The 15684-nt window shown below is 36.7% G+C and overlaps 1 protein-coding gene across 10 annotated transcripts in view; it reads left to right on the top strand.

Annotated features, from left to right (window-relative positions):
- The window catches only part of pthlha (parathyroid hormone-like hormone a), a 47704-nt gene that overhangs the window by 16562 nt on the left and 15458 nt on the right, over positions 1-15684 (top strand). For 2 of the 10 annotated variants that reach the window (XM_051108266.1, XM_051108261.1), the window contains 4 exons: positions 277-822; positions 5680-7974; positions 9055-9098; positions 13034-14927. The gene's annotated coding sequence lies outside the window, so the exon portion shown is untranslated. The remainder of the gene's footprint in view (positions 1-276; positions 823-5679; positions 7975-9054; positions 9099-13033; positions 14928-15684) is intronic. The other 8 variants (XM_051108262.1, XM_051108269.1, XM_051108267.1 and 5 more) reach the window with 8 other exon arrangements.

The raw sequence follows: 15684 nt of genomic DNA, 5'->3' as shown, positions 1-15684 counted from the left end.
GAATACCTGTGACTCCTGACAATATTTTAAGGTCTTATGAAGTAAAACTATAAGTCTGTGCAAGAAACTACACATTATTTACAACATTATTACCTGTAATCCAGAGCCTTAGACAAACGGACTGATATCTGGTTTTTGAACAAATCATTCTTTTGAACCAGTTCGTTTTAGGGAACGAAATGAACCAGTTCATCAAATCGGACTGAAGCGTCTGAAACAGTTTGTGGCTTGAGCAGCACAGGTCTACAAGTTACTCAATCAGACTCTCTTTTTCAGATGCCTGACAGTCACTCCGACTCGAATTGAGCCAAAATAGCAGCGTATATGATCCTGTGATGAATGAACTGATTCAACGCTTCAGTTCCTCCAGCAGTCACTGAACTGAGGAAGCAGTTCAGCTCGGACAGAAGACTGATGAGCCGCTGATATGCACATACGTGAACCAAACACTTGAATGAAGGGGTGAAATGAAGGTTTTTTGTGGTTTCTCATTGTTTATTTAAAAATGTGAGCTGATGAAGACAAGTTTATTGAAGTTCATTGAAACAAGCTGTCCAAAAGAACTAGATTTCTCTGTTGTCTGAGGCTCTGGATTACAGGTAATACTGTTGTAAATAATGTTCAGTTTCTTGCACAGACTGATTGTTTCTCTTCGTAAGACCTCAATATATTGTCAGGATCCAGAGGGTTAATTTTATGTTCACTGATATGCTTTTTTTGACTTTTGGTTGCCACTGACTTGCATCGCATGACGCATGATTACCAAGGAGCACAGTTTCAGCTAAAAATCTTCTTTACTGTTCTATTGTGGATGGCCTGAGGGTGAGTAAATGAACAGCAAATTTTCATTTTTGCATGAATGATCCACTTAACTATCTTTTTAGTTGCAGAAAACATTCTTCACAACAGACGCTGAGGTATAAGTTAGTCTAAGTTAGTCTAATGGCTTCATTTTTTTTCAATGCCACTTGGACAAATTGATAGGTGATTCTTGTTGCCTTATAAACTGTATGGAAGCTTTCATTGTGGTCAGAAGTAACAGTTTCAGCATGTTAATTTGTGCAGAACTGGTCATTAAAGAATGTTAAAAAATAATAAACTTGTGAAATTAGATTTTAAATGTATTTGTTTGCTTTGCAGACAAATCAGCGCAGTAAAAAACCCAAAGTGGCGAGGGAGAGGTTGACTGAAGTCGTATTTTACAGCGCTTTTTTTCTGCGTGTTTTATGATGTGGTTTTCTCAGGGCCATGTTTCCTCCGCACAGCCACTCAAACGGAGGCAAAAATAATGAGTACAACTGCACGTCGAGTGGGTAACACGGAGAAAAAACCCCAGCACAATTAGGTGAATTAAGTTGGGCTGCGTTCTGTTCAAGCTGAGTCTGATTTCCTCCATTAAATCGAGCAGGGGAAGCACTTTATAGAGCAGAACCGTCCCAGTGAATATCCCTGGCGTCAAAATAGCTGCCCTGTCGCCTAGCGCACAACTGTATTTAAACAACTTGATTAAGTTGAAATAAGCGCCCCACCCGAGAGGCAGTGAGTTATTCCTGCAAAGTACAGACGGCTTTACACCCCGCTGGCAAAGCAAACCCCAAAACGCCACACTGTTTTATGTTGGACTTTTCAAGGGTTTTAGTTTTCACATTAGTAATCGTCATAAAAAAACAAGAAAGAGATTGATGTGTTTCTAAATTCTGTGTGATAGTCTGTTTTTTGTTTGTTTTTCTTGTTTTTTTTTTGTTTTTTTGAGGCAAGACAGTCTGAATCAAGTTGCAAATCAAGTCACTATTATAATTTTGATTAGATTTTTTATTTTATTTTAATCAAAGTTTTAGTAATTTAGTGTATTTAGTATATATTTTTAAATATACAAATATTTGTTAACATTAAATATGTAATATTTAAAAAAAAAATGTAATCAATTTTAATTCAGTTTTAGTTTTTTGTTTTTTTTTATTTGCAGTCAGCCTTTATGCAATACTGCCACGATGCAAGGGTTGCCAAATTGTTTCTATGCAAGGGTTGCTAGATATGTGCCAGAAATGTGCCTAGTTTTTCAGTGGCACTGGTTCCAGAGTATTTTTTTTCATTAAAGGATTTTAAAAAGTCTTTGTTAACACATTTTAAGTCATGAATTAAACCAGTCAGCTATGAGGAGAATCACAACAGTACAAACTTTTGTCTGAAGCACAAAAAATAAATTGGACAAAAAGGCAAAGGTACAAGACTACGAACCTAATGGCTTTAGTGAGGCAAAGAACTCCCATGAAGCACTGCAAATGACATAATCAAAAAGGCAATAGAGAAATAAGTTGTTGATTTGTGTATATAGAAAATATGTTTTACGTTTATTGCAAAATATGCATATACATTTTAATATTTAAGTGTTTTGAGAGTGTAGCAAGGCCAACTCAGCTGTATCATTTCTGGTGCTTTCTTGGGAGTGGGCGGAGCCCAACACTCATTGTGTCTCTCTGATTGGTGGATTTCTGTACAGCATTATGGGTAATGTAGTTTTTCATCAGGGATTCCGCTGTTAAACATGACTATTAAGTTGAAATTATGTGAACTGATGGCTTAATCTAAAGCATATATCATCGATTAACAAACTCAGAGCTCATGGTAGGAGGTTTGAAAGTTATTGTTAAAATCTCTTTAAAATAAAATTTTCCCTGGAATGTAATAGTACACATGTCCATAGTACAAATTGTACGGGACAAAATATGTCTCAAATTCGCAAACCCCCTTCCCCCCCAACCCCTAACGTCACTTATGGGCAATAGTCATAGTGATGCTTGACTTAGTAAACTCCACTAATAATTAATATGAAGTGGCTGCTCTGTGTGTGTGGGAGAGACATGCAGTCTGTTGACACTGGGCGTCTCCACGGAAAAACAGATCGTCTTGCTGACGCTTCGTCAGACCATCAGCATACCCCCCCCGCCTTTCCTCCCTCTGTTGCAATTGAACACAGCTGTGTGTGTGTGTGCGCACTGATATCTGTTTAGAGAGCATGTCTGTGTGCTGAAGAGACCTAAAGACTGCAGTACACACTACATCACACACTGCATTATGCTGTCATTGTGTTGTGGAGTGGGTGGATTTGGCACTAGACGCTTTAAATTCCCCGATCAGTAAAACAAATAGCAAACGACACAAACTGCCACACAACAACTGAACAGCGGCTTCTCTGAATCAGACCGTGATTCTTCTACCAATAAAAACTGATGATCTTCGAGTGTAGTTTTAGTGACGAGTTCAAGAAATAATTTTGTGCTCATTTTATTCTCATATTTAGGTCTGTGTTTACAAATATATGTTCAGAAGTTTATCCTCCTCTATATGTCACATAAAAACAGCAAACTATTATTCAAGCAGTCTAAGTGGGCATTTTTTTTTAATGTGAATAAATGAATTACATTTAATGCCAGTAGTCTCAATACATCAAACTTTTTTTGCATCCCAGTTTCAATCCAAACCGATCACTACAGACTCACACCTGACACTGAATAAATCCATATTTCATCTGTACCAGAGAGAAGAGAGAGAGAGAGAGAAAGCTAACATACTGAGTCAGATATATTTTTCCTCTGCGGTGTCATGAAATGAAATCTGTTGGTTTCAAACCATCACCACAGTCATGACACCCAAACAAACCCACACACAGAAAACAAATACACACACACACACACACACACAAAAACCACATACACACACATAAATAAACACACCTACACACGCACAAAGTCATTTTTACTGAGACCCTGAAAACATGTGCAATGAACCACAAACTGAGAGAATTAACATGAAATTGAATAATTTCACCAGGGTGTTATTAGAATTTTTAAAATATTCTCAATTATGGAAAAATAACAAGCAATTATTACATTCTAAAGCCAGTACTTATAATGTCAATAGGGAGATTTTATCAGCAAATATTTTGAATTAAATTGTAATTTCATTTTAATTAACCATCATATACTGTAATTAATTCAATTACAAATTGTAATGGCAATGGAAATTTAATTTAAATTTGCCTTATTTGAGATAAAAAATGTAAATATATGAATTTAAATAAATATATAGAAATATAGAAATATAAATTGTATTAATATTCTGAATTATATATAAATATATATATATATATATATATATATATGATAATAACAAACACTTCCATTCTTCTAGATCGCCTACTTCACCCCCAACTCTAATTTAATCCTTTGGTTTAATAAATAAATTATGAATGATGTGTAATTTTATGTAATTTTATATTCTTATTCACCACTGAAAGATAAAACCTATTTTACCTTCTTTATTTCTATATTGAATTTTGATGCAATAAGACCTAGACATGTCTGGATGAGATTCACCCTGATATGACTGACTAATATAGAAGGCAGACGTCTGAGAAAGAGATGACAGATGATGCATTTCCACTGTTAGAACCAGTGTGACCAAAAGAGTCCACATTTATCCACACAACATTCAACGCGACTCCTAAACATGTAAAACCATCCCTTTTTTAGCCCGTGGCTCCCCGCGCCGGTCCATCAGAGGTCTGAGTCCGGTCCAAACGCGTGCTTATGACATCAGCGCGGGATCCCGCCCTCGTCAGCGCGTTTACAGTAGGGCAAAAATAAGGGCAGACTGACAGAGCTGCGGCCTGTGTTTGTTGGCAGAGCACTGGGCGTTTGTGGTGATGGCTGAGGTTTAGCGTAATCAAGGCCTGGAGCATTAGACAGACAGACAGAGAGACAGATGAGAGTGGGTTACGCTTCGACTAATGCTTTGACACCCTAATGACTGCGTCCGTGCCCTCACGAGTCCATGCTGAAATTCATACAGAAATTCATACATGAAAAGCCTTTCACATCAGGTTTAAAAGCAACATATTACACAGTCTTGCATCTCAGAAAAAACAACCTTTTTTTTTTGCATAAAGCTCTAATTTAGCTAATTTAATGATGCTGAGAAAATACAAATAAAAACTCTATAAAATTTTTTTCTTTTTTTTTTCTTTGTGAAATAAGGATAAGGATTTGTAAAAATTATATATGTATCATCTATAATGCACTTTAAAGCAGTGGCATTTCATTATATATATATATATATATATATATGTATATATATACACACACACACGCAGAGACATATTATTTAATCATAATATCTAATATATAACTGCTATTTACTTTACATTTAATTATTTTTATTTTTATTTATATTATTATTATTATTATTATTGTGTGCAATATGACCTAGAAATGACATTGAGAAAAAGATATCAAAATAAGAAAAGCAGTCAAAGTCATAAGTTTTGCTTTTGAATGGAAGTATTATATCAGGACATCAAAATTAGGCATAAAATAATGTCATAAATGAGAAAAAGACGGGCTCAGATTCAGACAGAAATGATGTGTTTATGGAGTTTTTTTCTTCTGATTAAGCAGAAATACAAGACTAATTCACCTTACAAATGATTCTCATATTTAGCAAGAAAGTGTGGCACGCTCCAGCAAAACAGACACTGATTTTGGAATTAGCAGCTCAATATTAGTCAGAAACACCTGCTGGATTTAACTGAGCAGATATGATGCAGGGCAGTATAAATACAATTTTTGCAACCGGCTGTATTTCACATTAAAGCACATGAATGATTATATTGTCTTTCAGGTACACAGACTTCAGTCACTGTATCTCCTGATGTGAATATAGGCTGTAACAGGCAATTCCTCACTAACGGACTGACTGTGCTCTGGCAGATCTGCGCTGAGACGCTCCGTCCAATAGAAGGTGGAAATTGGTCTCAGGTGTCGAGTATGTCCAAACGCATGTCTGCACGCTGCTGTTAGAGGTCATTTTTCACCTCATTTATTCTAATAGATGTGACAGATGAACTTTTGGAGGCTCAGTTAGTGGAAGAGCTTCTGGTCGTTTTGCTAAGACGCTCTCAGGATGAAATGAAAGATGGAGGTTTGTGCATCGAGAAGAAGACAGTCATTCCTGTACTTCACAGAGTATCTGGATCTGGTTCACACTTTTTCATTGTTGTGTTTCATATAAAATAATGTTAACTATACAGAGGAACCATATAGTTTAAAATGTTTTAAATATTAATAAGAACTATAATATGATCTACTAAAATAACACCAGGCTTGAAATGCTTTGCCATTTACATCTGTGTTTGTGTATTTGCGTCAAGTGGGTTTCTAGTGCTACAGGTGCAGTTCAAAGGTCGCTGTGGATTTGTTGTGACCCATGGTCACTTGTATCAAAATAAGTCAGTTCAAATGCCATGGACCCAAATTTAACATTTTTTGTCGTGAAGAATAGTGGAGGCGTGAGTGACTCATCTCGATAAAGGCTTTACTCTATTTCAGACAGATGTGACATTTACAGCTCACTCCTCCTCCAGAGCTGCAGATCAGGCCGTGGGACAGACAGCAGGACCGAGCGACGGGGGGAAAGATCGTATGCGTCAGTGATCGCGGTGGAAACGCTGGCCAGTGAAACGCTCGGAGCTGTGAAACAGCAACCACAGCAGCCACACGCACACAGAAACACAGCACTGTTCCCTGTCATTACAGCATTATCCAGCACAGTCTGTCTGGCCTGCAGGGAATCCCCTGTGAACACGCACAAATTACAGTTGGCGTGAGAGCATCACAGTACATGCTAACATCTAGGGCTGTGTCTCGAAGAAACACAGGTTTTCCTTTTATATCTCTGGGTTATTTCACTTATGTATGAACCTGTGTCAAATGTTTGGAAGCTTGTTTCTGCCATGTAATCTTTTTATCTCACAATTCATACTTTTTTTCTCGCAATTGAAATAAAAAGATTTTATAATCTCACAATTCTATTTTTTTTTTGGCAGTTCTGAAAAAAACAACAACTTAGAATTGCAAGATAAAAGTTACAAAGTCCCTTTTTATAATATGATTGAAACAAACAAACAAAAAACTGAATTGTGAGATATAAACTCAGAATTGCGAAATATAAATGCAGAATTACGAGATGATTGTGAGAAAATGTCAGAATTGTAAGATAAAGCAGAAATTTCAGCAGAAATTGTAAAAGCCTTTTTTAATTTTTTATTCCGTGGCAGAAATAAAAAAATAAATGATTAAATTAGGAGATGTAAACTCAGAATTCTAAGGGGGAAAAAAGAATTGCGATATGTAAAGTCAGACTTGCGCGATATAATGCCAAAATCGCGGTAGTTAATCTCAGAGTTGGGAGATCTAAAGTCAGAATTGCGATAATTACACTCCAATTTGTGACATTTAAAATCGTGATATTTAAAACTTTTCACATTTACGATATATGTAAAGTTAGATTTGCGAGATATAAAGTCAGAATTGCGATAATTAAATATAAAGAATAACTAGATATAAAGTTAGAATTTCAGATGTAAAGTCAGATTTGCAAGAAATAAAGTCAGAATTGTGATATAGTAAAGAATTGCGAAATATAATAGTCAGAATCGCAAAATGTAAAGTCGGAATTGAGAAAAAAAAACTCAGAAACTCTGCTGCCATCATGTAATAGACTTTCTTCCTCAGAATTGCAAGAAAAAACAGGCTTCCATATATAGGAAACTGCCAAAGTGACGTGATTTCAGTAAACAAAGCTTTGTTACGTCACAACTGTTTTTAAATGTTTAAAAATTTTCACGAAACACGAAACACAAAACACGAAATGATCATTTTCTGAAGCAACCGATTCAGTTGATTCAGCATTTTGAAAAGCTTTGTTTGACTTAATATGCAAAGGTAGGTTTTTCTAATATACAACATACACTCAGAATGCAAATGTCCCTTGGCAAATGAGTTTTTCTTTCTTTTTAAATTGTCGTTAAGGTGGCAACACTGCACAGACCCATGAAAAAGAAACTGATGAGACAGAACAACAACAAACTACTGGAGGCAGAAACAACAACAGACGCCCTCACTGATGAACGCTTGTGTGAGTACTTTAGTTTAAACTAGTAGAAAGACAATTTATCACTAGTAACTTATGAAGAGCAATAGTGCAGACACTAAACAAGGATGAAACTTTCTAGTGTGTATGTGTCGCCTGTGTTCACGAATGCAATCGAATGATTCAGCACGCATGACCTAATTGTCATCACGTGTGAAAACTGAAACTTTGCAATGAATAATTTAGCACTACAAAGTCAATGCAGAAAGCATGTTTTTAGACTTTAATCTCAGTACAGTATAAAAGTTTGTTGAGATCTCCTCTGAAACTCACTAGGGTAATTTTCTCAGGAGAAGCGTCTCTTTTAACATTATGTTCTCTCTGTTTAATCCTCATTTCTGTTTATAGGCAACAAGTGAGATATTTAGGAGGTCTCATCTGTGAATTTTCTTTCCTATGGGAAGCTTCATGCAAACCATTTTAAAAGTGGGCCACACAGAGAGTGTCTCATCACTGTTTTCTGGAACTAAACAGCATCATTGTTCTGCTTTCCTCCCACGAAGATCTGGAAAGCTCACAGCTACTCTGTGAAGAATGAGCCCTGTGACATTTTCAGCAAATGCATTAATAATCCCATAGGTTTGCTAGATCAGTTAAAGCCGTTTTCTCGATTTGTACATTTTTTGAAGAAAATGTGGGTGGCACTTAGGATTTTTCCTTGCTGTCTAGTACGGCTATCAAAATTCCACCAAAAATAGATCAAAATTATGTGAGTTTATGTTTAAAACAAGAAAAAAATATCTGCCAAAATAAACTTAATTCGAAGGGAAAACAGCAGATATTTTTTCTGCAATTTTTAAAAGCAAATTAAGTTTTATTAACGTAAGCTCTTTTTTCCAGCAAAAAAACATATTATCTGATGCTAAAAACATTCTTAAATCAAGATACATTAATCATTCCATAAATAAAGAGTGATTTTACATGGTCTATGCAAGTGTAAACTCTAACCCATTTACTTACATAAGTTCAGTTTTGTGCAGAGATGTTTACAAGAGAAGCTATATTGGTGTAAATATCTTTTTTTTTTTTTTTTTTTTTTACAATGTCTTTGTTTTCCTCATCCAGGTCATCAGCTGTCATGGCAGAGGAACAGTTTGAAGCGAATCTTGGTAAGTGAGTTAAAGTCAGTATGTTGGCTAAATAATAACACATCTGCTTTAATGTCAATTGCATTTGAATACATTGAACTATATTGCAGTACTGAGGTTTGTTACTACCATGTCGGCATGAATTCAAATTCACCTTTTTTTTTAAAATGCATGTTAATCTGCTTCCACTTTTGAATGCCACACCCACATCTCAACATCCAATCAACAGCCTTTGCATAGAACCAAGTCCCGCCCTCCTTTTGTTTTCTTTTTCAGGTGTAGTTCACAACTCAAACGCATTTAAATCTGTTTTAACCCATAAAAATGTATAGAAAATTCACTTTTAGAATTTTCAGTAAGGGAACAAAACTTTGCAAATGCTTTAAGACCCACAAAATACACCTCATTTCTCTTTTTTGGATTTTTAAAGTTATTTTTTTAAGGTATATAATCGTTTAAATAGTTAGGTCATTTCGATCTGGGTATGTTTGGAGCACCATTAGCGCCAAAATATTCTGCAAGTGTCTTTGTGAAATGTCATGTTTTTCTTGAGCTGCCTAAATGAAGGTGATTAAGATGCGGCACAGTTTTGTAATTCCAGCACCGTTATCCCACTCACTCTGCTCGGGACGGCCAAGCTGTGTTTGGCCCATGGAGGAAGACGCCAGTCAGTGAGTTTTCCAGCGCCCTCACCAATAAACCCCCCCGCTGCACCGCTGGAGAACTCATGCTGACATGCGCCAAACAATGCACAATAATACACTATTACACTAATCGTAAGACGAGCCAGAGACGAGCAATATGGAGAGAGAGAACGTGTTGCTGAATGCTTGGCTCTACATGAGAAGCTCTGTCCTGGATCGCTTTCCAATGTCGACTCGCTGCCACACAGCGCAAATCAGACACATCAAGCGGCTATTAATAGAGCGAACACCACAAATTAATTACAGACTTTGGGTCTTCCATCGGCATCAGCGTACGCGTGTAAGACAGCTTCATGCGTGGAGGTCAGATGAACACGCTAAAGGCTGGAGTTTAGCAGACGCAGAAGAAAGGCTGCAGACTGTATCTGGGTCGAGTGGAAAGGACTGGAGATTCAGTTGGGATTTGAGATTCTTGGAAGTGGTTGCAAACCATGAAATTTCAAAATAAGATTTGTTCCTGTACATTTGGCTGCAAGAGGGGTTTTTCTACAGAAAAATTAAAGGGGTAGTTCACAGAAAAATGAACATTCTGTCATAAGTTATTCATCTTCATGCCAGTCAAGGCCTGTGTGACTTTTTTAATGTGGAACATAAAAGATGTTCAGCAGAAAGTTCACACAGTGCATATGCATGCAAAGTATGCATGCTTTAAATAAGTATGCACCATGAAAAGTGTCCAGTTTCCTCCTATGTTACATTAGCATCTCTTTGTGTGAAAAACAGGCCAAATTTTGTGCCTTTATTCGCTAAAAATCTTAACTTTTGTTGTAACTCATGCATCAAAATCACTGATCTGTCTATGCAATTAATGTCATTGTGGTCCCAATGTTGTTTTTGGACCCCTTTGACATTTATTTGTCAAAATACAATCTTTTGTGTTACCCAGAAGAGAGTTCTACAGGTTTGGATTGCCACAATGGTGAGTAAGTGATGACAGAATTTGAGTTTTGGATTAAATATCAATTTAATCAAATCAATGTAACAACCAATGTGACAACCAATATTTTTGTATCATTGAGATACTCTTATCATTTTTCTTTTCAATAATTTTTTTTTTCATTTTAATTAAATCATTTTTACTTTTTTTTTTTTTTTTTTTTTTTTTTTACATTTATTTTAAATTTCAGTTAATGTTTATTTTATTTCAAGTAACAAAAATGTTTTTCTGATTTTAGTTTTGGCTAACATATTCACAGCTTAACTCCTCAAATATACTTTTAACACCACTATTTTTCCACTAGACTGTTATTTGCTTCTATTACAGTGATTAAAATACATGTAAAGTGACAACTTCCTCTTTGTAGTGGGCGAGAAGTAATCAGGAGCATCTTGGGCTAATTCAATTAGCGCAGACTGGTCTTAATTATGGCCCTTCAAAGAGGCTTCTTATTGTAGTTCGCTAAAATGCGTTCCATATCTGTCTATTTCAGCTCTGTCTCCACAACAAACTGTGAATGCACACATGTGGAAGCATTTTAACTGTACAGTTCGGCTCGATGGTGCTGTAATAAAACAGAGAGTCTCTTAAATGCGCAACATATTGCATCTTCTCTAAGCTATTTGCGGCACTTTGATGAGCAATATCAAATCTTGCTAATTAATTTTTCCAGTCGAGTGTAACTTGTTGCATGTGTTGTACAGCAATGAAAGAGTTTTCCTTGGTTTCTAATGGAGTTGGACAAGTCAGTTAGTTGTAGCATACAGATTTCTTCGAATTACACTGCCTTACACTCTGATTGAAAATGCAGAAAAAAACTGTAATATTGTGAGATATTATTGCAATTAAAACAGTTGTCTATTTTAATATACTACAAAATATAATATATTTCTGTGATGCAGAGCTGAATTTTCAGAATCTTTACTCGTCTTCAGTGGCACATGATTTTTCAGAAATCATTCTAAAATGCTGATTTATTATCAGTGTTGGAAACAGTTGTGCTGCTTAATATTTTTTTGAATATTTTTCAGGATTCATCATTTTATCAAATTAACTGCTGAATAAAAATATTAATTTCTTTTTTTTTAAAAAAAGAAAAAAAAGAAAAGAAATGTACTGACCCCAAACCTTTTTCTGTAACAAATGGGAATTAATGTGGTGTTAAAGGAACAATTCACTGAATTTGCCATACAGCTAAAGTCAAAGGGGTCCAGTGAAGTTTGTACCTTAAATCTGTGAATATTTGTTGGCGTCCTGAGATTTCTTTCTGTCAGCCTGAAAAAGCGTCTGCTTGACTTTCTCATGCCAGCCAACAGGAAAACGAACTCATTCACTTTCCCTGCGAGTGTTTGATTATTAAAGTAGCCATCGTTTCTGTTGGACCTGTGAGCAGAGGAACATGTGATGGAAGGCCCTGGACTGACCCCATAACATCCATCTTCTTTTTCAAGCCTTCAAAGAGACGGATGTGTTTAAAGCGGGATGCCTGGTATGAGTATAAAATACCTGCCTTCCGCAGAAGCCACAGCCATTTACCTCCGAAGAGGAAAAAGGGCTCAGGAATTCGGCTGACCTCCGGGTCAGAATTGCTCTTAGGTGTTTCGTCTGGAAAGAAAGTGGAACGGTGCTAGATGTACGAACATACAAAATCCCACCGTCACTGCCAGGTGGATGTATTTCCAGTCACATCCTGAGGAAGAAGCAGGTAAAAGTGGAGAAGAAAATCATCAAAGTTTCAGATCAAAGCGAGAAAAGTTTGAGAGACGCTGGCACTCGAGACGGACCACACAGCACAAGCGCTGGACCTCAAGAAATCTCCTGATTCATGCGATCCGTCTCAAGAGCCATGCCTGGTCTTTCAAGAGTCCAAATTTACTTGCTACTATATCTTTAGAGTCTTAAATATGTCATAGTTTCTGTTTAAACAAACAGAGTCCTGTGCCAGAAATAATTCATCCAAAAATCAACTACAATTCATGTCTGTCAGATATGTCTGTCAAAAAAATACAGTAACACAATTGTGCACTTTCATAACTTTAAAGTCACAACAAAACAGAAGTAGCAACAGGTCATCCGAGTGTAATGGATTATCGAAGAAGAAGAAACGTAGGGTGGAACTTCAGATGTTGAGATCTGCACATGGCACTCAAAAGTGGGCGTGGTTTAAGACAACGTCATAATTGGAGAAGTTTAATTTCATGCCAACTTTAAACTTGTTTCTGAAACATGTTGAGATGGGATACAATGAAAGTGCTTTAGCATGGAAAACTTTGTTTGAACACTGTAGTAATTCTGTCTGTCTTTCTGTCATATAGGCCAGCCTGCTGACAGCTCTGCTGAATGTTAGTTACAGCAGTTGGCCGGTGCTGAGATGATTGAGGTGGGATTCAGAACAGCTAGAGGTAAAGAGTGAGATGAGAATGTGAAAGAATGAGCCCATCGAACGCCTTGCCAGGTATTGGTAGATTAGCTGCATTGGTAGCGTTTACAATACGGTCCTGTTAATAACTGCATTATTAATCTTTGTTAACGTTAGTTAAAGGGACAGTCCACCCAAAAATGAAAATTCCGCCATCATTTATTCATATTTGAAAAATGTGGATAATCAAATCGTCAATTGATTTCCATAGTATTTCTTTCCATACATACATATACAACTGTTTGGTTCCCAAAATTCTTCGAAATATCTTCTGTGTTTAATAGCAGAAAAAAAAAATCATACAGCTTTAATATTTTTTAATATATTTATTGTTAGTTCACGTTAGCTCAGATCCATTAAATAATATTAACAGACACGACTTTTGGTTTTAAAAATGTACAAGACAATGTTGAAAGTAACATAAGATAAATGCTTTAGAAGAGATATTAACTAATGAAGTTAACCAAAGTTATCCAATTGCACTTCGTTTTGGCATGTGCCGTTATTTTTGACCATATCAGACCCAACTTTAAACAAAGCAAACTCTTCCCAAGTACATGCTTCATGGGCAGGACTAACTGCTATGTGAACCAGACTTTATGCAGATCAGAATTCTGGTTATGCGAAACTCTAAAGACCCCTAACCCACAAGTAAACAAACACTTGGTATCAACACCACAAATCACCAAATCACTCATGAACTCCTGCAGCGAAACGCATACAGTCTGGCCGCAACTAAACCACGGATAATCTTCATTTCAGTCCCGACTCGGTTCAGACAGACTATGTCCAGACCCTAATACTGTAATCGTCTGGTGTTTTTAGTGTTTTGCGGTGCCCTTCCCAGTCAGCGAGGGAACGCTAGCAGGTCATATACACATGCTACGGGCCAGCGGCTGCGAGAAGGATCCAGCACAGTAAAGCCCAAACCACCAGCAGCGTCCGCAACTAAACATAGAACAACCTCAGCTCAGACAAGCTCGCTCTCTCTCTCTCAGATTAGCTGTGACGCTAAGCACACAGCAGTGGGCTGAAAAATTGACCGCCGCACTGAGTTTGGAGCGCGTTCACACACTCGCTCGCATTCCTCCACACGAGGGCCCGACTTAATTATCACGGCACGCCGTTTAACGCCACATCAGAGAGACAATCGGGGTTGCTGCGTCTCCTCGCCTGTTTTCATATTTGGCTTTTAAATGATAATATTAATGTTCCTGAGAAAAGTTTAAGCTAGTGAAATAACAGTGTTGGGTATCGCCCGGTGCACCAGTGACGCGACAGGGCAAGTTTTCTGGGAAAGTATGTGCCCGTGTGTGATTTCTTTTTTTTTCCAACCGGTGTGAATCACACAAAAAAATACTATGAAAAACGAATAACATGTGATTTTCTTGTTTTAAAAAAAGACACAAGTTACTTTGGCATGCGATTGGATATAAAACCCCACAACCCACATTGTGAGTGTCTGTGTGTGTGTGTTGAGGCATCGTCTAATTTCATATGCAGCATGTCTTGTGTGTGTGAGGCGGTAATGTTGACTATTCAGTGATGTCAGAAGCAGCCCTGAACCTCGTGTATATATATATTTTGAACGTTCAAGTGCTTCACAAGTAGCAGAGGAGCTCAGAGAGTCCAGACAACTTCAGACTTGAGTCTCAGCATCTCTTTCACCTGCCATCGGGACAAACTCAAGACCGATTTCAGGACAATAAACCCAAAGACTTTGAGCAGCAGAAGAAATATCCTTGTGGATTGTTAAGGCAACTTTGTGGAGTGCCAGCTGAATCGCTACAGTGAGTATTTTTCTTATCTTTCACTTTCAGTGCAGTCTTTTTGTGAAATATTGATATTTGTGATTTCTTTTGGTTGGTAGTTACAGCTTAGTTTATTCAAACAAATGTGTTATAGCTCAGTAAATGTGTAGTTCTCACTTTATCTGCTGTACATGGTAGTATCTTAATTAATTACTGAAACAAATTCACCAACAAGCAACCTTCTCACTTTTCTGACTGCAGTTTGGTCTCATTTGAGTATCAGTTTTGTCTCAGTTGATTTCTTTGTTGGAAGAAATAAAAACAGACACAAATGACTCAATGGTTCATTTACCAACAAGCATTTTAGGATTACATCAGGTAGCAATAACTGCAATAATAACCGCAAATTCTCACATTTTTTACCCTGCATTCAGGTCTCAATTAACTATCATCTAAGTCTCAGTTAATTTATTTAGTTAGGAAAAATACAAACAGACACAATTTTCGTTAGAATAAACAACAGACACAAATGAGTCAATAGTTGATTTACCAACAAGTCATTTTAGGATCACATAACTCCACATTTAACTTTTTGCACTACAGTCTCATTTAAGTATCAGCTTTATCTCAGGTCGATTTATTTTGTTAAGTGAAATAAAAACAGACACAAATGTGTCAGTTGTTATATAGCCAGTAGTTATACAGTAAGAGTATAGAGCTTTAGAAGACTTTGTGTAGAGTTTAATGAGAAATATTTGAGTCCATACAGAGACTCTGCCTTTTTATTTAGTTTATT

The sequence above is a fragment of the Labeo rohita genome, chromosome 4 (genome assembly GCF_022985175.1).
Source record: "Labeo rohita strain BAU-BD-2019 chromosome 4, IGBB_LRoh.1.0, whole genome shotgun sequence".
Taxonomy (NCBI): domain Eukaryota; kingdom Metazoa; phylum Chordata; class Actinopteri; order Cypriniformes; family Cyprinidae; genus Labeo; species Labeo rohita.
This window is presented reverse-complemented; position numbering and strand designations above follow the sequence as displayed.